The following is a 23391-nucleotide window of genomic DNA, read 5'->3' as shown; positions in this document are numbered from 1 at the left end:
TGACAGTAATTAGGTAAAGAGTTTTCCAAATTATATACCAACTAATGTATTTGAATGTTTAGAATAATGCTTGACACATAGGATTCATGGAGCACAGCTATTTTAAAGTATGACTTCAAGCTATAATCTATCAAGAGGTACCTTTAGTAATTGTTATTTTTTAAATTTCCTGTTTAAATGAACATCAAAAAATGTATTTGAATATAGCTTTTTTATTGGTCAATATATTGTAACTTTACATGTGACATAATTTGTAGGCTATCTGCTCTTTAGAACCTGCCACTATCTCTCTGTGTTAGATATCATCTGGATATCTTCTTAATACCTTTGAATTTTACATTTGACCCTGCCAACATAATTTAGGCTATGATTAACTACCGTTGGCTCACAGGGTACATCTACCTTTGGAAGCGAAAGTCAGTTGGCATGAAAATGTAATACCAAAAAGAGTTAATTTGCCTTCCTGTGCCCAGTTACTTCTTACTGGGGACATTACTGGGGCTCTGCACTGGAAAACAGTACCAAATAAATACTAAATCAATCAATCTATTGATGAATCAAAACCAACAAGGAATGTTGGCTTCAATTTATCTTCTTGGAAATTGGATTAGAGAACCTATTTCAGAGCCAAAGCAGAGTATGTCAAAACAGCCTTAGCAACCAAAATTCTGAGAAAAGACTGTTACACTGACAAAGCGTAAATGCATTATCACCCTATCAGTGCAGGGAAGATCACATTATTAATTTTTCTAGTGCTACAAATACCTGGCATAGTAAAGTTAGCAAATGCTTTCAAGGTCAGACTAAAGACATTTGAGTGTCAGAGATTTAGTTTTCTACCCAATATTCTGCTTTCTGACAGCATATAATTTGTTTACAACTGTGAAATATATAAAAAATTTATATTAGAGGTAAAAAATACCAGAAGAGTTAAAGGGGTGTTACTTGTTTGATCGATGTTTCAGGTTACTAGCTCAATGTTGCATTTGTGGATCTCTGAAAGAACACCTATAAAGTTTGGCTCAAACAATACATACATTTTTAACCCATCACATTTTACCTACTTTTAACTGTGAGAGAGCTGATGTTTCCCTATAGAACTTGAATTCAGTTTCATCCAAAAGAAGAAAAAGCATCCTGGAAAATTCAATGTCATGCTAATTAACTAATGAACTAGATTCATTAATTTTTTTTCATCTTTGGAGAACATGAGGGATCCATTGATATAGTATATCACTTTAAACTTGCAGTAGCATAAAATATATTTTAAAAAGTAACTACCAAAGAGTAGAGCAATAGGGAATGCTAAAGAGACATTAAAGTAGTAATATCTTAATAGATCAAGTTCATGTGGAAACGATAATTTATATATACAATCAGGTCTATTTAAAGGAGGGGAAAAAAGTGGTGTGTGTGTGTGTGTGTGTGTGTGTGTGTGTGTGTGCAGGAGTGTACATACAAACTAAGGGAAACAGGCACACATTTTTTTGCAGCTGTGTGACAAAATTATCCCCGGTGCACAGTGTCTAGCTCAAGCAGAGGGATATAAAGGCAACCCTAGAAAATGTTCTTTCTTGCACTGCGATCTACATATGTTTGCTACTTTGTCAGAATTCACTCTTCCCCTTTCTAGGACTAACACCTTTCCGCTTTTTCTTTTTCTTTTTTTTTTTAATTTCCATCCCACAGTCTCCAAGTGTTTAATATGTTCATTGATGTATTGCCTGCATTTTCAAACCTCTTTTTTGAGTATTTCAGGTATTGGCAGGTAGGTTTTGAAATCGGGTTTTAAATGGAGCTAAGAATCACATGAATTCATTTTATGAGAAATAGCTCTAACCTAGAACTTAGATAAAATTTGTTTCTTTTCCATCATCTTTCAGTGAAGAGAATGAACAACTTGCTCTTTGTCCTTATCAAATACCAATATACTTCTCTGGGAGAGTAAGCTTAATGTTTGATCTTTGACTCTCTTAGATTGAGGAGTATAATGTGCCCAAGGTTAAGCTATGATCTGGACAGCTCTCCATTTATCACAGATACATCTGGATCATTTCTCCTTTGTTTTCCCAAATCATTTTCTTGCAAAGCATATTCATTTTTCTGATATGAGACATGGATGTATATTTCAGGTTTTAAAATATTTGAAAATAATTAGTTTACTAATATCATCTGACTTGCAGAATGTCTTTTATATTTTACTTCTATATATATCTAATGAGGAGTTTTACTTATTTAGCACATTCTTAGATCAGTGAAATAAATGAAATTCAGTTTTATCATAAACAGCTAACATATATTTATAAATGTAATTTTTAAGTCAATTTTTTTTCTAATACTCAGGCAAAATTGTAAACACATTGATGTTTTTAAAGATACATATCTAAAAATTATGATAAACCACAATGTACAAAATATGAAAATTATTTGACATAAATTATATACTGATAACAAGAGTCTGTGTATTTTCTTGCATTGTGTAATAATAAAATCAGTATTCATCAGGTTCAGCTATTCAGGATAGCAAAATCTATATTCATATTTAAATTAAAAATTCATGAGTTCAAAAAGCATTGTTATCTATTATAAAACAATGAATGAGAAAGCACACATGATAAATGAATACTTCTTAAATCCCTGATTTTATTGTGGGTACATTCAATAATGCCAAAGGAATACAAAAATAGTCAGAGATATTTGAGAGAGGATAAAAATCAGAACAAATAAAGACATTCCAAAATTTTATACTTTCATCTCATAAAATAAAATCAAGAAAAAATAATATTTGAAACTCTCAGAAAATATATTAACCACATAAATATTAAACAATTGTTTGAAAATACTTAAATATTTAGGTGGAATAAATGTAGTACAAGGAAATATTCTTCAATCATTCCAGATAGAACAAATTAAATGATGATGTACATCAATAATATCTGATCAACACTTCAGTAATTGATACTGTGGCACTTCCAACACAATTATAATATAGATGAGCACTTCCTAAAAAATAGTTATGCTGCAACTAAGTCTTCTAATCAGAGTTGACAAGAAAAGCATTAATGTTCATCTTGCACAACAGTCATTTTGCTGATGAAAACACTAAGACTAAAACAGTTAAGTATGTTCCAAAAAATGTGATCAAGCAATTGAAGGAGAAAGTTTGCATTTAACCCTATGCCTTTTGATACCGAGATCAATGCACTGTCTAATTACTAATGCATAGAATGCATGCTTATTAAGCATCAGTTGAGTGTTGAACACTGTGGCAAGTTTAGGAGAACTAGTCGTGAAGTGGATATCCATGTTCTCCTACCTCATTATGCTTCCTCTAGTTTACCTCATCATGTAGGGAGGTAAGCAGGAACTCAAGATATGCTACAATAAGTTACATCTTAATGGGAGAAGAACAGCATGTTTTCATATCAACTAAGAGTAATATCCAGCCTGATATCAAAGAGAAATGTGGGGTGTTTTAGTGAAGATTGGTTGGACAAAGTGCTGTAAAGTGAATCCTGCAGTTTTGGCATTAGTCACAAAAGGCAAGCACAACCTATGTTCCTGGCCTGCATACCATCCTGGGTGTAAGAGATAACCCAAAGTTTGAAGAATTTAAGAGTTCAGTTTAATAGCTGTCCTTTGCCTCCTTCCCTTTTTCTTAGACAGCTTTTCTTAGACAGCTTCAATCCAAAATTGAGGTGAAATAGAGAGGAGAGAAGGGGGGGATAAGAAGAAAGATAACTGACAGAAAGACCTTCACATGCAGAACTCCAGCACACTTGCCATGTTCCTGGTTGGCTGTTTGTAATTATTTTTCACAACTTGACTTATTCTGGATCTCCATTTTTTATCTGCCACTCTTTAGAATTTTTCAAAAGAGAGAGAGGTACTCAATTCTGAATCCACCAGGTTTAATAAGATATAGACAAAGTTTTCCAGAAGTTTCTCCAGAAGACCTTCCCACTTGGAGAAACTTGAGTGAGGACACTCTCTTGCCTACTGTCTATAGGAGGGAAAAATGAACCAGACAAATTTTCACTACTGAATTCTCTGCCCAGCACAAGAGATTCTATTCATAAGCTCTTTTATATATTCAAACTGGATGATAAGAAATGGTTTTCTAAACTATTTCTTAGTAGTTTGACAGTTCCTCAGTATGTTAAACATGAAGTTATTATATAGCCCAGATATTCTATTCTAAGTTGTGTACCCAAAAGGTAGATGGCATATGCCCATCCATACAAAAACATATAAATGAATGTTCGTAGAAAAATAATAGTCAAAAAGCAGAAACAATCTAAATGTCCATCAATGATGAATGGTTAAGCCAACTGCTGGTATATATGTAGAATGGGATATTATTTGGCAGTAAAATGAAATGGAGTAGTGGTACATGTCACAACATGAATGAACCTCAAAAACATTATGTTAAGTGAAAAAGCCAGACAAAAGTGCCACATATTGTATGCTTCTTGAATTTGTGTGAAATGTCAAGAGTAGGTAAATTTCTTAAAAAAAGAAAAAAGTGGAAGGACTGGAAGATGAAGACTGCCAATGGGTTTGGTGTTTCTGTTGGGGAAATGGTAATGTTCTAAAATTAGATTGTAGTGATGCTTGCACAACTCTGTAAATATCCTAACAGTCAACTAATTTTACACTTTATTGGCAAACTTGATGGCATGTGAATTATATTTTAATATATTTTTTAAAATTATTACGCACTCATTGTAAGTCCTTCATAAGTCATCTTGCACCTTGTTTGGGATTAGGGGTTACTTTATACCAATTGTTCTTAGGCTTGAGAACAATTCCCAAGGTAAAACATTTATTTTAACATATTTACAATTTTACTGTCTTCGGTCACAAGTAACTGAAGACGGTTTATAAGAATACACACAATACAAAGAGAACATACATGTTTGATGGAATCAGGGTCAAATATAAAATTAGAAAAGTAATAGGTCAGGAAAAAGAATAACGTTTAGGAATGCAAGCCATAGAGCTCTGTAAAATTTGTATAAAATTTCGAAACCCTAAATATATAAACATTAGTTATAAGGAGTTTACTAAGCATCTCCACCACCAAAACAAGTAGGAAATAGTTTAAAAAATTAAGTTTCTAAATATTAAAACAAATCTAATTTTCAAGAGATGCAGGACTTTTTTTCCAGTACAGACAACTGAAAAAATTTTCTCCCAAGTGGATTCTACAAGATGCAGACTAATGCAGCTTTAACTTCATTAAAACAATGAGGAAAACAAAAACAAACAAACAAAAAACCCAACTTCCTATTGTTCATTTTTTTTTTATAATAGCCCTTAATGTTAGGTAAAGGTATACCCTGGATTCCATTACAAAAAAAATGAGCCCAATAAAGAAACTAAAAGTATTCTGTTCTCTAATTTTCTGGCTCGGTCCATGGTTTCAAGTTTAAATTCAAGTTTAAAGTAGAAGCATTACATCCAAAGTGGCTAGAACATGTGCCATGTTATTTAAGTGGGTTTTTCATTGAACAGCAGAAAATTTCAAAATCATGTCCTCTGAAAAGAATATATTTTTTGTTGCCTTTCATGGAAGAGCCCTGTGGATTGCTAATTAATTAAAAAAACCAGTAGTATAAATGTAAGAAACCCTAAATACATCAACCAGGTTCCCAACAGAAGACCCATTTAACATTTATTTTGGGCAATTTTTAGAAACTTTAGTAAGGAACCATTCATAAAACCCTGGGGATGTAGGAAAACCACAGTTTTGGAAAAGCAGAAGCAGTTCAGTATTCTGGGAGCTAGAAATTATAGGGTTCTTACCACCTCTAGTTCCTCAGGGGGCAAATACAGGAAGCAATTATCACAATCCAAACAGATCAAGGGATGGTGGGGGAGGGTGGTTTGAAGGGGCTGTGACCGCAGGTCAAGGGAAACTACCAATTGAGACAATCCCACAATGAGAAAGTTAGGGGAATAAGAACTCAGGCATTATTCTTCTCCTGTGCATTGATTTCTTGCCCCACTGGTTATACCCAACCAGAAGCCAGAGCACAGGGAAGACCATTGATATTTTGGAACACCTATAGATCAACCTGCTGGGTACCAGTCAGGGTAGAAAATGATTAAAAATGGATTAAAACGTGTATCACTACCCAAAATACATATCTAAAAGAGTACCTAACATACTAGGAAGGTCACCCCTGTTACCAAACTTAGCTTAAATTGTGGGCTCATTTTTATTTGCAGTCTCCATTGTATTTCCTTGAGAAATGTGTATGTTGTACCATCCAAAGACTGTCGAGTAATCAGTTTTACTACAGAAATTTTTAAAAGACTGAAAGAAACAATATTTAAGGTGACGGTCATCAACAATTGAGCAGCACTGTTGCCAGAAAACTGAGTTGGTAGGCTTTAGATGAGAAACTAATGGAATGAAATATTTAGTTTATAAATGGCAACAGGACGTTTAAAATCATTCCAGCATGAAACTACAAATGTTCTCTACCTACTCCCCTAATGTACTATTTTACCAAATTACTCTGATGGACATTTGGTGAGGTCAGAAGCAGATCAAGAAAGAGGAACTGGAAAGAGTATTATAGTTTGTTAATCACTGGTCTCTTGGAGAGAACACAGCATAGCCACTTGGCCACTCAAGGGAACCGCTTGGTTCCTCATGAGGCAGAGGGAGAAAGAATTCTGGCCAACAGCATTTATTGTGGTTTCCATGGGAAGGAATGTTTAGGATTAGCTAGTTACAATTTCTTGAGCCTATGGGCTGTCTCAGATTATCTAATATTTATACCCTTGGGCAGATTAGGAGTGATGTATGAGTGGAAGACCTGTGAAGAGAGTAATCAGGATGTGAACCTGGCCTCTAGCCAGGGTCTCAAAATTGGTCAAGATGAGATTTTTTTTTTCCAAGTTATATCTTCCTACTTCCTAAAACTAAAAGTAAGAGGAAGAAGGAGGGAGAGGAGAAAATTTACACATTCAATAGTAAGACCATCATATCACCTCATTTTCTCTATCAGATAAACCCATTATGAATTCTTTATTATAATGCTGTTTTATTTATTATTTTTATTATAATGTAATTTTTGATGTCACATAATGATATAAATTGATCACCAAAAATATGTCCCTTTTATTGATACATCAAAATTATCTCTCCCATATCTTATTCTAATAACCTTGTTAGAGCCAGTGACTATAATAAGGTAGAAATAATATTCTTACTTCTAATTGTTGAATTGAAATGAATATTTTATCATCAGATATAAAAATAATGATAATAGTTGATTGATTATTGTAGCCCAGGTACTGAGCAGAGTGTTTTACTTATGTTTCTTATGAACTTGTAGGAACTATTTGAGGTGAAATCTGGGGCATAAAATAGTATATTACACAAAACCATTGAATTACAAATAACAGTGAGATTTGAAATAGACCTTCTGCCTTTAGTGCTCATGCACATAAGCCCTTATGTTAGGTTAAGGAATTATTTATGTTTATAAGCCCATTATAAATACTTTGAAATTCCAAAAGTATAGATATATTTTTCTGATTTTTCACTTACTATGAATATAAGAAACAGTAATGTAGTAATTATGACTAATAATGTGGGTATTTTATGGATATATTGAACCAAAGAAGCAATGGTTATTTCCCACAGAAAAAGATCTGCTTCTCAGTTGGTTTACAAAGGCTTGGGCAGAGCAGAGACCACTGTGAGAAGCTTTTAAGCATTCTAATGTATTATTTAAATAATATTATGTCATTTGCATTGTTACATCTTCTGTGACTTTTAAGAAAATAATGGCAATCAAAATATCCAAAAGAAGAATATAGATGCATATATATGGTCTCTTCACTAAAATGATGACAATTTAATGAAATTAGAGAAATACACAAGCAAGGGTTTTGTATAAAAGCAGGTGCTCTCCTCATTCCTCATTAATTATAGTTATTTCACGCAAATATTCTAATTCATTTTATAAATATTTTAGAATGGATAGGAATTTTTCAGAGCAGTTTATATTTGTATGTTGCTTGGAAAGATAAAAGTCATTATTTTGATTTTTTTTTTCATGATACAACACACTAAATCCTACCTGGTGGTGTGCAGATGTTTTTAAAAAGTATCTGTGGATACTTAATCTACAACTAGGGGTATATTTAAATACTTCACAAGTATTGTGCTGTAAGTCTGGCACAGACTGGGCTTTGAAGTACAAGACTACACCTAGCAAATGATTCAGTATATGCCAAGATAATTTTGAGGAAGTAAATCATAACAAGTCATATACTTTCCTACCATCTCTTGTTTCTGTGGTGCCTTTATCTAATGTGATATAAAGATCCATCCCACTTCTGTTCTACTTCTAACTGTTCTCTCTTGTGATTAATGGCATACTTGGATAAAACTACTGACTTGGGAAGGTAGGAGGAAGTGCCACTCTGTATAAAGTATGCAGTCATTTTTGTACAAGTGAGAACATTTTACTCTCCTCACCATAGGCTTTAAAGCTATGAATACTGAAGGCATTTCTGTAATATATGTGCTTCTTAACAGCATCTCGCTTTAGCCATAGTGAACAATTTTCCTTCATCTAACTCAGGGAAATTAGTTTATGAAGGATGTGAATGACTTCTTACACACACCAAGAAGGACAGAGAGGGGGTAACTAGCAGTTAGTAACAGGAAATGATACAGTTAGGAGGAAAAAATGAGTGATGTATATGAGGATGACCACTTTCCTCATCCTTTGACAAATATTCAAAAGGCTTGCTGTGTTTTATATTAGTGTCTATCTAATGGGATTTAAAATACTTAATGATTCATAACTATTTTGCCTTACTTTGTAAAGCACCTCTGCATAAAGTATCACAAATAATCCTCACAATTATTCTAGGTACCCCTATATTTTATAAACAAAGATGTTTAAGTCATTAGGTAGATATCCATAAGTTATGTCCAATATTTCATATACTGGGTTGAGGGTTTCCTTCCCTGCCCTATTCTCATTTTAAAACACTCAATGGAATAAACTATAAGTGGATATGAATTACTTTACCAATCCCTGAATATCATAACCTTTCAAAAATATCTCTTCCATTTGAGAAATAATTAATCAGAATTAATGAGCATGAAAATAAAATCCCTGAGGCTGAAGTCTCATAGGAGGATAAGTGGACGTTCACTGCCTGATTTTGTAAAGATTCTCCTAATTCTTTGGTCCAACGCTAGCAGAGCCTTTCTTTAATAGGTCAGTAGCATTTGTGTATATGTGGAGGCAGTAGGTGAGGTCACATATCACATACTCTATTTGTTCAAGAACTCAGGTAATCCTTGTTTCATTTGACATGGCATACTCTAGCACAGAGTAGCTCTTTCCAGAAGACATAGCTGCTGAAATACATTGTTGATGATAAATAATGTTTTCTTTGAGTGTATATACATGGGAGAATAAAAATAACTTTGGATTATTGGCCTTCTAAGATGTTCGTGAAACTGATTATTCTAGATTTCTAATTGTTGCCATTATTTGGAAATGTATCCAATTTTATTTGTATTTTATCATTGGTTTAATTATTTTGTAAGTAATTTTTAGTTTTTCTTTGGAAGTTCAGAAGAATTTTCTTTTTTTTTTTTAATTTTTTTTTCAACGTTGGTTTTTTTTTTTTGTTTTTTTGTTTTTTTTTTGGGACAGAGAGAGACAGAGCATGAACGGGGGAGGGGCAGAAAGAGAGGGAGACACAGAATCGGAAGCAGGCTCCAGGCTCTGAGCCATCAGCCCAGAGCCCGACGCAGGGCTCGAACCCACGGACTGCGAGATCGTGACCTGGCTGAAGTCGGACGCTTAACCGACTGTGCCACCCAGGCGCCCCAGAAGAATTTTCTATATTTATGTTGTATTGCCTGAATATTTCTTCATCTGTAATTAAGTTAGGCAGGCCCGTTTCTTCATCTGTAATTTAGTTAAGCAGGCCACGTAGTTTGAAGCTCTATTTTCTGAAATGGGATGTATATTTACCTCTAGACTTCTTTCCAGTATATATAATTCCTTTGCCTGTCACCAAGGAATTGTGCCAATCTCTTGGTAGATACGACATCTTCACCTGAGCAAGTAATTACACACCTACATCCACACACATGCTCAGACACACAGAGACAGACTGATAGATAAATTGATCTAGACTTTTGAGATCACTATGTGATAAAATATATATTTTCCTTTATAGTAATGATTCTCTCATGATTGACTTTTTATTTTGTTTATTTGTTAGTGTGTGTGTGTGTGTATGTGTGTGTGTGTGTGTGTGTGTGTGTGTATATATATATATATATATATATATATATATGTTCATGGATGCAAAGTAATACATTTGTTTTGCTTTTACAAATACTGAAATTTTTACCTAAAGTAATGTCCAGTTTTGTTTATATCTTTTAGTCCAAAACCAGCAATATTTCTGAGTCAAGTGATTAAAAGTGTGATAAACTTGATTCATCAGTTTTCCAAAGCACATTGATATATTTTCTGGCAAATATATCTAGATATATTCCTCTCCAGACACACTGCACATACTTGAACTTAACAACTCCTTAATAGCACTGAATAGCAACATCTTAATGTTTTCCCAAATTGATAATCAACAAATGTACTTAAATTTCTATTTTTATTTAATAATTTTCTGGTGAAGTTGAAAATTCATATATTTTGAAGTATCCATGCATTAAGTCCTACATAAAATAAAATGTTTATATGTATGCTATTTAACTCATATAATTTTAAAGATAGCTCATAAGTTCTATTATGCAAAGAGAAACATTCACTGAGATGAGTATTCATAATTCATATTTATTTCTGTGTTGTAAGAATCCTGTCAAACATAGAATATATTCCTTTAGCTCCCAACATTTTCTTACCATGTATGTAGAAGGTCAGGAAGAGAATAATTAAAATATGCAGCTACCTACCATCTTAAAATAATTTACAGGCCCTTCTAATACTTTTGGAATGGAAAGTATCAGAAGTAAAGGCTCTCAAATTATATGAACAGATAGTTTTTAAGTGAAAATGACCACCAGTAGTACATTTTTGTATCTTACATTTTATTAATATTTTCAGTACCAACATTTTCTCTCTCCTCTTCATTTTCTGAATGGTCACAGGTTTTAAAAACATTTCTAGACCCTTTTGTGATCCACTTGCTACATGAATGGAAGCTTGAAAGAATTGCTGCTATGACCACCCAAGCTTCTTTCAAATTTCTGAGGACCAGCCTTCCTGTGTAATTCAGTGTTTGATATTCAGATTGTTCTATTCCTACAAGACAACACTTTGATCGCTTTCAGAAAAACTGGTAAGTATAACTGACAAAAAAAGTATGTATTGTCTTAATATGTGTATGCTTAAAAATGGTTTTTCTGAAAATAAATGGTAACTCTCTAGCCCTTAATATTTATGCACTTTAAACATGGATTTTAAATTATTTCCTTATGTAACATCTTTATTTCAGATTTGAAAAGTTCTGGGAAGAAGAGAGGCAAAAATAACTAATAATCTTATTTTAGAAATTACAGTGGAATTTGATGGCATATCAGATTTAATCTTTTCTTTTTTTTTTGTTTCAAGTTTTTATTTAAATTCAGAATAGTTAACATATAGTGTAGTATTGGTTTCAGTGGTAGAATTTAGTGATTTATCACTTACATATAATACCCAGTGCTCATCACAGCAAGTGCCCTCCTTAATACCCATCACTCATTTAGCCCATCCTCAGATATAATCATATATTAGCCCCTCCATAAGAGATGTATTAAATACTGGCATATGACAATGACATTAATGGATATAATGTGAAATCCATTTTTTGTAGTATTTATTGTTCAGAGAATATCTATATCTATTATATTATGCTTTTTAAAGTAAATTGTGAGCTTATGTTACACATCTGTACATTTTTAGAGACTTGTTTTTAGGGAAATTGGAACTCCCTCCAATCACACAATGTGAGATCTCAGCTGCTTTTAAAGGCAATCAAGATGGGTGCCTGGGTGGCTTAGTTAGTTAAGCAACTGACCTCGGCTCAGGTCATGATCTCACAGTTCATGGGTCCAAGCCCCACATCAGGCTCTGTGCTGACAGCTTGGAGCCTGGAGCCTGCTTTGGATTCTGTGTCTCCCTCTCTCTGCCCCTCCCCAACATGTGCCCTCTCTCTCTCTCTCTCTCTCTCTCAAAAATAAATAAAATGTAAGAAAAAAATTTAAAAAAAATTAAAAAAATAAAGGCAATCAAGAAACTTATATGGTATCATGATGTTAATCAGTAATGAACTTTTGATGTAGAGCACTAATTATTTGTCTTACAAAAGAAATTTATGGGAGCAAACACATCAATAATTTTGATAGTTAAAATAATAATTAGCTGTTATTACTCTTGCTGATTGGATGGTAATCACAATAAATGAGTCCTCAAATTTTGATTTTCCTAACAAAATAGAATCCATATAATTTTCTCTGTCATAGAAATGGATATATCAAATCTTGGATAAATAATGAGGTATCTCATTTACCAACTGCAACAGCCTCTGTTCGTAAAAGATCACAACAGTGTCTTTCTGTTCACATAGTCTTCTGAAATGTGAACTTGTCTCTCTCTCATCAAGAAGTGGAGTAGTGTGTATCACTCCCTGAATCTGACCAATAAGATAAGGCAGAAGTAATGATGTTGGACCAGTAGTGAGCTCAGTCTTTAAATGGCCTAGTAATTTGCATATTCTACAAACCCTATAGGAAGTGCAATTATCTTGAGACAGACATTCCATTAAGAAAAAAATAAAAAGTAAAAACAAAACAAAACAAACAAAGAAAAGCCCAAATTTGGAAATGAGATGAAATACAAAAGAAGAGAACAAAAGTACTAAATGTGTAAGAAATGGATCCACCAGTTCCAGGCACTCCATTTTCTGCCATCTGGACAGGAACTACTAACTGGTCCTTCCACAAAATCATGAACAAATGATTTTTTTTTATTTTAAGCCACTAAAACGTGGCTAGTCAGTTATGAAGACATCTAAAACACCCATGCTCACTTGGAAGAAACACAAAACATAATGAAAATATAGGTGATTGAATTCTATAAACAATAGTAGATTACAAGTAAAATTAGACTGTGTAATGTACTTCCGTCAATTATTAAAAAAAAATTACTTATTTTTGAAAGAGAGAGAGAGAGAGAGAGTAGGGGAAGGGCAGAGAGAGGAGAGAGAGAATTCCAAGCAAGCTTGCTCTGTCAGCTCAGAGCCCAGTGCAAGGCTGGAATTCACAAAGGGCTCCAACTCACAAACCATGAGATCATGACATGAGTTGAAATCAAGAAGAGTCAGATGCTTAACTGACTGAGCCACCCAGGGGCCCCAGCTCAATTATTTATTAACTACTTATTATGGTTTTCTTTTCAAGAACCATCCTTTCCCAACTGAGGGTGTCAACATTATCGCTGTCCTATAGTCCTTTTCGTAGGTAAATGACACAGGATAGTCAATAATACAATCAATGCTACAGTGATTGTATTAAAGGTTATACAGAGCTAGATAATAAGAATCCTTTTTGTGAGATTTTCATTGATTCTAGGAATGAGGAAATTTATCTTTTTGAAATGGATATTACTGAGGACCAGGTGATCCTTGGGTTGCCAGTGGATATTAAGGCCAACATGTGGAAAAGGCCTAAGAATTAATTTTAAAAATATATAAATCAAGTGAATCAAAGTGAACAGAAAAAGACAGACAACTGATGACATCTTTTGAACTCCAGGGCCCAGTCATGCCTTAAGCAAGAGCTTTCCCTTTCATTTCACAGATATGTTAGCAGCAAGATATGTTTTTTCCTTGAACTACTTAGATTTGGTTTTCTGTTACTGAAACTCCACATCCTGACTAACTAATATGGAATGTTGTGGGATCTTGGAGATGGAAAGGATTTATAACAGAGATCCTGCCTATCATGAATTTAGTATGAAGTTAATTTTGGATTGGAAATAGCCTCAATATTCACTTAAAAAGCAATTGTTGAGCATTTATTGTGTGCAAAATGTGTGTATTAGACATATAGTGGTACACATACATGTCCTTCTACCATATATGTTCTTAAGAAACTAACAATAAGTTGAGACATTTTATGTTTTTAGGTAATAAAAAATTTATGGCTTCCAATTTGAGATTTTGGGGATAAAACAGAGCCATTTACTACCAGGAGTTCCCATGGGAGCATATAGTTGTTAAACACTGGGAAATAAATTAGAAGAACCCTTTCCTCATCCTCTCCTTGTGTCTAGTCTATTTTTTTCCCTTTTCTGAGATGACCTCATAGGGCACAAGTCTAAAGAGATTAATGTGTCCACACAACACTGGAGTTGTTCAAGAGCATACAGCAGTATTGTAAGAAAAAACATTCCCAAACTATTATTTTCAAATAGTTCCTTAGCTTGAGTTGGAGGATGCACATAGATGACATCCACATGAGGTGTTATTTCACATATGCCATCGCACCCAGCAGAAAGATGTTCTAGCACAGGACACCTCTATCCTGGAGTGAGCTGCATTATTTCTTCCACTGATTAGTTTTTTATGTACTTAGCAATACATAGTTTTCCCAGCTGAGTCAGTCCTCTCAATACCTTAGGCATTTTATTAATTTTCTCTTCATTTTGTTTTATTAATTTTCTCTTCTTGAAGAAATATCACTTTGAACTCTGAGCCTTTTGACTTGCTCCAATCTGGGACTAATGTCCCTTCTGGGCTCATTGCATATCTGGCATGTTAAGAATACCCTTAATAAAAACTGCAATAATAATAGCACATGCATCTAGTAATTGCTATTTCTAGGCATTTCACTAAATATTTTACCTTTGATAGTTCAATTATGTTTATTTTTTAAAGTTTTATACATGAGGGTTTGAGATAAATACAGAAAAACTGATTTACCCAAGATCATACAGCTAACAAGTGACCCGGGCGGGATTGTAACAAAGTAATCTGTCTCTAGAGTCCTTGGGAGGTCTGAAAATGACTTTCTTTAAATGCTATTTATTTTTGAGAGAGAGAGACAGAGTGCAAGCAGGGGAGGAACAGAGAGAGAGAGGAAGACACAGGCTCCAGGCTCTGAGCTGTCAGCACAGATAGCGGGTTTCAAACTCATGAACCGCAAGATCATGACCTGAGCTGAAGTTGCCAACTGAGCCACCCAGGTGCCCCTAAAACCGATTTTTTAATGATAGTTTCAGAAGGTATAAAATTTTATTGAAAATTATTGCCTAATCATTTCTCTTCTCTCTAGCTCTTTGAGAAATCTGATAGACTTATCTGCAGCCTGTGTTGTGTGGGCAGCTGGGACTTCTTCCAGTCAACATAATCTCTCCTATAATCTGTGTCATTGACTAGTTGAACTCTCTAAATATATCTCTTCTTAAATACCTCCATCAGGTCAATTTCCTCACTCTCGTTGGGAATACAGTCCAGCGAATCTCTGGGTATCAGCTTGTGCGTCCAGTCCTGCTGTTTTACATAGGATTGATCGTTTTTCTTTGTCAGATGTACCTCTTTTACCATATAACAATATTTGACAGCCTTTGTCTGAGATTTGCTACTGTGTATGTTCCCCTCAGAATTCTTCAAATAATATTCATTACATTTATGTCCATTTTTCAGCCCTTACTCATAAATACTGATTCAAAATTACAGATATCTAATAGCTTCTATCAGTGCATTTTGTTCTGATATTTCTCTATAACCAGACTGATGGCATATTCTCTTTCTCTTTGTACCTTTATATGTTTCTCCATCCATTCATGTATTCACTAAGATAACTTCTCTGTATCTTATTCTTAAATTTGAGTCCACGGTGACTTCTTATTTCTTGAGATTCAGATTCATATTCCCAAACTATATCCACATCAAGGAAGTAAACACATAATCAAGCACACAAACATACTCAAAAACAGCCTATCCTCATAATTCCTATCCCGAAGTACATTCTCTCTGTAGGTATTCAGGTATTCAGTATTGTTATTCTGGATTCAAACTCCAGAGTCATTGCTTCTCTTCCTTCTTATTTTTACTTATTTGATTAGTTACAAATTGTATTGATGCTATCTGAGCAAAGCCTTTCTGAATCCCTTTATTTCAATTGCAGTTAGCTCTTTTATTTCGTAACAGATTCTATCTCCCTCCTACCATATATATCCTTCCCCTAGACAGCATGCACATTATTCTGCAAAGGAGGATTTTGAACATTCTCAAAGATATTCTACTTCTTTTATTTTAGATAATAAATTGTCATTTTATTTAGAAAACTATGTAAATTATAGGCAAAACAAATATATTTTTAGAATTATATTTTACATACATAATTATATATTATATAATATTATATATATACTAAGATAAATAGTGTCATATAGAGAGTTTTAGACATGTCTTTCTTTTTTCCTCCAGTGAGCTCTTTTTTATAAATTTTTTAAATGAATTTAGATTCCTGGGAAAAGAGAGAATCCTAACTATTGTTAAATGAAACTTTAAGTACCTCATCAGTCAACTCTCAACATTAATTAGCAGTCATCAACAGGGAACTTCATCTTTTCTCTTCCTCAGATATATTTGTATTTTATTCATATATATTCTAAATTTTATTTCAAAATAGGAATCTGAAATATAAGAATAAAGTTATCTTAAGATGAGTTAATAAGTTTATTCATTAAATGATAATCAAATTTGATAAAAGTTATAAATTGTTCATTTTTTTCTATTAAAGCTTGTAGGAAAAATTGTAAAAGTAAATATACATCTAGGTGCCTCCCAACTGACTCTAGTTAAGCAGAATGAAGGGTGTAAAATCTATGGCAATGTTAACAAAAATCATCATGAATTCTATATCCCTCAATATTTGATGTTTTGAAGGATAAAAGGAAAACAAAATGTTTATAAAATAAGATTTCTTTATTCCTTAATTTCTCTTTCTGTTGCTTCATTATTGGTGTATAGAAATGCAACAGATTTCTTTGTGTTGATTCTGTATCCCACAACTTTACTGAATTCATCAATCAGTTCTAGTAGTTTTTTGTGGAATCTTTCAGATTTCCTACATAGAGTACTATGTTATCTGCAAATAGTGAGAGCTGTATTTCTTCCTTGCCAATTTGGATGCCTTTTGTTTATTTTTATTGACTGTTTACTGTGGCTGAAACTTCCAGTATTGTGTTAAATAACAATGCTAAGTTACACAATTTATTATTTTACATTTATGCTTAAAATTAATAAAAAATTTCATTGTTAGAACATACTGTTTAAAGTTCTAGAATCTTAGTGGCCCCTGGATGGCTCAGTCTGTTAGGCGTCCAACTTCAGCTCAGGTCATGATCTCACGGTTTGTGGGTTTGAGCCCCATGTCAGGCTCTGTGCTGATGGCTCAGAGCCTGGAGCCTGCTTTGGACTCTGTGTCTCCCTCTCTCTCTGCCCCTCCCCCACTCACGCTCTGTCTGTCTCTATCAAAAAATGAATAAACGTTAAACAAATTTTTTTTAATTAAATAAAAAAAAATAAAGTTCTAGAATCTTAGTAACATTTGGCTCAACTAAATATTTGTTAAAGTTTAACAAAATTCAAAGATACTATGAAAATATAAACCTTTTTTTCACTGTTGATTATAGAGTTTATTTTACACATACCTAATAGCCATGCTTAATTAAAAAGTTAAAATTATATTTTATTGATATGTAAAGTTATAATATTATATTTTATTATTTATGTTTTGCTTTACAATTATTTAGTAAATCTTTTATTAATGTGGCCAGCATACTATGGAGACTGAAGAGTGAACTGCCCTTATGTTAAGTGAGGGAGAACTTCTGTTTGTCTCCAACCCAGGTACACTTTGATAAGGACCTAGTACCACTTTAAATTAAGTAGTAAGATGGGAGGATACAGATTTTATATGTGAGCAACAGCTCTTGATGCCTTATATAAGAAGAAATTATTACTTCTTTACTTTTCAAAAGATTTTCTCTGATTTACATGTTTTTAGAAAGACCGCACGTGAATAAGTTATATATCCTTACAATTTTTGCATATGTCTTTGATTATATTTAATGTCAATGTATGTTTACTTTCAGTCATGTTGGCCCTTTGATGCAGGGCAATGTGAAATTATTTTTATCTACTCACACTTTATAAACCTCAAAATATTTAGTACAAAGATAAGTCTAATATGTAATTGTTACTGGAATTTCAAAATTCATTGACTTCTTAAGCAGGAGAAACTTAAAAAAGAAAAGTCTCTTCTTTGTTTTATCTTTAGCTTAAAGTTTTATCTATTGCTGCCATAATTACTAAAATTCTTTGAACTGAGTCTCTGTTTTTCCCTCCTTCTTCTCTTATCTCTATCCCCAAAGCCATTTGATTAAAATTTCAAGTCTCTTAACAGCACTCTTTCTTCCTGAATAATGCCCACATGCTTATAGGCATTCCTATGGGGTTTTGTTCAATTAAAAATATCATATGAGATATAGCAAATTCAGAAATAATATTCAGAACATCTATTCCTAATTATCAGAAAATGTTCTAAAAACAGCACATTTGTACTTGGGACAAGTATAAATCTAATATGTTAATGTTATATGGGACATGGTAGGCATTCATAAAGGATCACATAACATTTAAAATTGGCATTTCAAATTTACTTTGCAACTGTTTAGCTTTTAGGGGACTGAACTGAGTTCAGAATAACAATGCATAGGGAATAGAAACTGATGTGTGAAATGATTATTAATAGAATGTCTTAGTGCCTTATAAAAATGGTGACCTTGAAATCAAGTAGAAATTTGAGAAGTTAAAATTTATTTTGTGCAGGGAAGTATTTAAAACTGAAATAATTAACTGAGGTTGGAGTCAAGGAGCACAAGTTTTTTGTTTGTTTGTTTGTTTGTTTGTTTGTTTTTTCTTTTCTTTAAATTTGGGGTGGAAAATGTATGACTGTAAAGAATTTATGTAGTCCGTTCTATCCTGACCCAAAGGACTCTACTCAAAGGATTAATTGTGGTCTTTTCCACTAATTGAGATTTAGTCTGACTTTGTTCTAATAAATTAGCCTCTGTTGTGCATCATTTTAAATGCTCCAGTGAACACACACATTTTCCAATTTCAAATGAATCCAATTGATGTATTGCCATGAATGCACCCTGATGCTGTATTTCAATATTTTGCAGAGGTTCATCTTAGCTCCCTGTTAAAGAAAGTTTCGAGAAAGAGGATTAAAAAATTTACTCCATATTGTTGTGGATTAATACATCTTTTAAAATATTAATTCCATATTTGTAACTCAGAGTGTTTTATCCCAAAATGCATGAAAGCAGATATAAAGGCAATTAAAAGAACAGACTGCATTACTTGACATATAAAAAAACTTCAGAAATTATAGTCACTTTAGATTCATACCACAGGTGATTTGGAAAAAAAAAAGTCTTCTTCTAGTCCTTTGAAAGACTGTAGGTGGCAAAATGATGTAGGTATTAGTATTTAAGCATGAATTTGAAAAATTGAAAATTCTCTCATGATTTTCTATTGTATAAACAAAGCACAGTCTTTAAAGCAATATCTCCAATAATTATTTCAATTAATTTCTTTTATTATTATATTTAATATCCATCTACTTTTAATGATGTTTATTTGTAAATTATTTTATTTACTTATAGATGAATATTTGGAAAATAGAGCTCATTACACCTTCATAGATTTTTTTCACACACAGAAAAACATAAAAAGGGGAAATACTGAAATATTAGCCTGTCCCTTATACATTTAGAGTAGTCCAGATTGCCCCCATGTTAATGTCAAAAATAACATATCATATCAATTCTTTTATGACCTGAATCCTGGGTGGTTTTTTTTTTGTTTTTTCTTTGTTTTTGTTGTTATTGTTTTGTTACAGTGGCAGCCACATTTGTAATTTCAACACTATTTCTCACTTCAGGACAGATGTACATTCATTTCTACCTGAAATTATCTTTCTTACCTACACCATTTCCCATCATCTGGTTAGATACTATATGTCCATTATGATTCAGTTTCAAATTTCTCTTTTGTCCTCTCAAAACACCTATGAATTCCCAGGTTAGTGGGTACATCACATTGTACTTTTAGTAACATTCTCAGCTGCTAACGCAATATTTGGAGTACAGTAGGAATGCAGTATACAACTGTATTTCATTAGGAGCTCAAAGCAATAATTGTACACAACCAAATACACATTCTTTGTGTATTTAGGAAAGACAGAGATTAGTTTGAAGTGGTACAAGTTTTTAGTGAGGTTTTTTAGAGTGGAATGTAGATCAGGAAAATGATAAATGAGTGAACTTCAGATATTTAGATAGAGAGGACAAAAACAATTTTACAGAAGGACTGGATTGAGGGAAGCTTTAAAATTTTAAATTATTACAATCTACTTTGAGATCATAAGTGAAGAAGATGTGGGAGCTCAATGCACTGTGAGAGGTATGGATTTGATCTTACCAGGGATTCCAACTGGGACATTTTACTTTATTTTTTTAATTAATGTTTATTTTTGAGAGAGAATGAAAGAGAGAGAGAGAGAGAGAGAGAGAGAGAGACATAGAGAGAGGAAGCACAGAATCCAAAGCAGGCTCCAGGCTCTGAGCTGTCAGCATAGAACCCAGTGCAGAACTCAAACCTAAGAACTGTGAGATTATAACCTGAGCCAAAGTGGCATGCTTAACCAACTGAGCCACCCAGGTGCCCCTCAACTAGGACATTGTAGATCTACCACTAGATCCTCAGGCCCAATGACTGCATTGAAAGACACTGTTATAGCTCAGTAAAGCTGGAAAAATAAAATAAAATAAAATAAGAAAGAAAGAGAGAGAGAGAGAGAGAGAGAGAGAGAGAAAGAAAAGAAAGAGAAAGAAAGGAAAAGAAAAGAAAAAAGAAAAAGCAAGAAAAGAAAATAAGAAAGGAAAGACAGGGTTGAAAACTCTAGAAAGGCACATAAGGCATATCAGCATGATGAAATTCCACCATCCTGATGATGGTGTCCAGAATGGACTCTATTGACCATCTTCTACCTATTTCGCTCTGGGCCCCATTTATGCCATTCACACTTTTAAAAATTATTGAAGACTCAAGAATGGTTTTTTTGATGTGATTTATACCTCTCTGGATTTAGAAATTAGAAATTAGACAATTTAAAATATGCATTGATTTAAAAATAATGAAAATAAACTCACGCTAACATAAATAACATATTTTTAAATAAAATGCAACTATAATTTCAAAAACATAAGAAAACTTAGTAGGTATGTGACATTGTTTGCATATTTGGAATTTCTTTAATGAATAGCTTAATAGTAGACTGCTAAACTCTCCTATTGCCTTCTGCATCAAATCTGTTGCCAAATGTTTTGGGTGAAGTCTATAAAGAAAATTCTGTTCTACACAGATGTGTAGTTGGAAAAGAGAAGACCTCAAGGACCTCAGGCATCCTCAGATCACATGTCCATGACCATTGGATTAAAGAGAATGTGGAAACCTACTCGTTATGAGACTATTATAGCATTGGAACTATTAGGTAAAAGTGTAAATGGTTTCATCCAGTCGCTTAACATGCAAATCAATATTTTTAACTTGCCTAGGACTTATTCTTAAATGAAGACATTTTTTACTCCCTAATGTGTCCCCTGGTATATAACTGCTCATTCATTAAACAAGTTTCATGCCACTACAAGGATTTGAACCAATATCCTTAAACAAGTTCTAGAAAAGTAGTAGAATGTGTTTTATGCAGTTCGACGCTTGCTTTTGTAACACGACAGAGACATAACAGAGATCAGAGGAACTTTTACTTCATCATCATTAGAGTACTCATACGTGTTCTGGGATTGCACACTCAGACACAGCTGAGCACTGTCACAGTGACACAATATAAATCTATGTGGTAGGTAATAATACAGAAGCATTTGCTTCTGTTACTGCATACCTTCCCTACTTCCAGTGGGCCTAATCTTTTTCAAACATCTGCTTCCCCTTGTCCATCAAATTCTTAATAATAATAATGTTTATTATTTATTTAATTGTGTCTCATTAGCACCTAATTAAATATGCAGTGTCATCCAGAGGTTTTATTTCTTAGGCAAAGATGGATCATATCTGTTGACTTAGCATCTCTCTTGTGACATTCAGTCAATCCATCACTGTGCAATACTGAATTTATCTTTGAGTAACTTGTAGGGAATAAATCCTTTATGTTTTCAGAAGTAGCTATTTTAACTCCAAATGTCTATAACTCAACCTTTCTACTTACACTTGTCTACTACTGCCACTACCTACTATAGATGTATAATGTATAACAGGATGGACTTCAAAGAAGACACAAAACATTCACACATGTCCAAAGTATCCACATGGAAATAACCAAATAAGCCATAATAAAAAAATATAATGAATAAGTAATGTGAATGAGTTTTTATAAAAGGAAAAATGTCATTTTTTCTCAATACCATAACAATATTGTTTCTATTTGACTTCTCTTGAACAATCTATGTCCTTCCTTCAAATGTGTCCTATTAGCCACATATTTTATCAGCTCTCAATATGTTCTTTCAGAATTCTACTTTCTATCAGATGATATTGCTGTTTCATTGCTTTAACCTTTGTTTTTGTGCAGATGCTTCCTGAATTTGTCTTTATAATTCCTCACCACAAATCTGACCAGGAACATGATCAGAGATTTTCACTTTGGAATCTGGCTCGCATCCAAACTTTGCTTTGTATTCCTATCACTAGCATTTAGATCATGGACTCTGTATGTCTTGCCTTAACTATTTCAACAGTATCCAGACCGTTATTTTTATTATCCTACTGAACAGTTCTCAATACATTCAAGCTCTCACCATTTTATCTTCCGTGAAACAAAGATGCATTTTGCCAGTATACTGTTCAAATTCCTTAACATGGCACATAGACTAACATCCAGACACATGAATGTTAAAATTTGGGGATATCCATTCCTTTCCCACTATTGCTCTTCTTTTAAAATTCCTGTTCAATAAAACAAAAAGCTAGAAGAAAACAAATGGAAATTTGCTAAAGCAAATAAGGGGTATGCCAGAGCAAGGAGAGGGGGAGTTATGATCGGCTGCTTTGCAGATAATTTAGGAGTTTAAAGGAAAGTTGCTCCTAACATTTGGTAGTGGATGAGATGAAAGGGGCAGAGAGACAGTTTGGTTCCATACAGATGAATATGTATCATTTAGGGAAGCTTCTTCAGCCACTATCAAGGAAGAAAAAAAGTAGCATGCCTAGAAATTTTCAGAGGCTGCAACAGGCAAT

At 33.3% G+C, this 23391-nt stretch overlaps 1 long non-coding RNA gene across 1 annotated transcript in view; it reads left to right on the top strand.

The window, feature by feature from the left end:
- LOC125174593 (uncharacterized) overlaps nt 1-23391 on the top strand; it is a 123818-nt gene that overhangs the window by 51038 nt on the left and 49389 nt on the right. Inside the window, exon 2 of the long non-coding RNA XR_007155463.1 lies at nt 11168-11358. This is a non-coding gene — a long non-coding RNA (uncharacterized LOC125174593). The remainder of the gene's footprint in view (nt 1-11167; nt 11359-23391) is intronic.

The sequence above is a fragment of the Prionailurus viverrinus genome, chromosome A1, assembly GCF_022837055.1.
Source record: "Prionailurus viverrinus isolate Anna chromosome A1, UM_Priviv_1.0, whole genome shotgun sequence".
Lineage (NCBI taxonomy): Eukaryota > Metazoa > Chordata > Mammalia > Carnivora > Felidae > Prionailurus > Prionailurus viverrinus.
Note: the sequence above shows the minus strand (reverse complement) of the source record. Positions and strands in the feature narration are given on the sequence as shown.